The sequence below is a fragment of the Microtus ochrogaster genome, chromosome 6 (assembly GCF_000317375.1).
Source record: "Microtus ochrogaster isolate Prairie Vole_2 chromosome 6, MicOch1.0, whole genome shotgun sequence".
In the NCBI taxonomy this organism is placed as follows: domain Eukaryota; kingdom Metazoa; phylum Chordata; class Mammalia; order Rodentia; family Cricetidae; genus Microtus; species Microtus ochrogaster.
Genome location: NC_022013.1, coordinates 64,626,761 through 64,627,574, shown reverse-complemented (window position 1 = coordinate 64,627,574; position 814 = coordinate 64,626,761).

Below are 814 nucleotides of genomic sequence, written 5' to 3'. Positions count from 1 at the left end.
CTGAAGGCCAGAAGAGGGCACCAGACCTCATTACAGATGATTGTGAGCCATCATGTGGTTGCTGGGAATTGAACTCAGGACCTTTGGAAGAGCAGGTAATGCTCTTAACCTCTGAGCCATCTCTCCAGCCCCATGCTGTCTTAATCAGTGTTCCATTGCTGTAAAAGGACACCATGACCACAGCAACTCTTACGAAGGAAAACATTGAATGGGGGCTGATTTACTGTTTCTGAGGTTTAGTTCATTATCATCCTGGCAGGAAGCATAGCAGTACACAGGCAGACGTGGTGCTGGAGAAGGAGCTTGAGAGGTCTACATCTGTATCCACGGGCAGTAGGAAGAGAGAAAACACCTCTGGGCCTGGATTGGGCATTTGAAACCCCAAATCCCACCCCCAGTGACACATTTCTTCCAAGAAGACCACACCTCCTAACTCTTTTCTTATTCAGGACACCACAGTTAAATGCTGCCAGTTTGGTTTTCATGCCTATAGTCTTCCAAAGGGTGACCCAACTTCACTATGCTCAGGGATGACATAGACACAAGAGAAAGTAAAATGCCTTATAAAGAAAGTCCCTGTATAGAGCTCTGGAATGGCATGGTATTGTCCATGCTTTCTTATATCAAGCTATTCAATACATAATGGTTGAGTGCAACTGAGGTGACTGTCCCAGGACTTGGGGGCTCAGGGCACAGGTATCATTGAAAGATCCTGCAAGAATGCTGGGGGGGAGGGGTAGAGTCGCTTGGATTTGATACCCACAGAACAACTTATTTAAACAAAACAAAAAAAGAATTTGTGCCAGAGAGATAG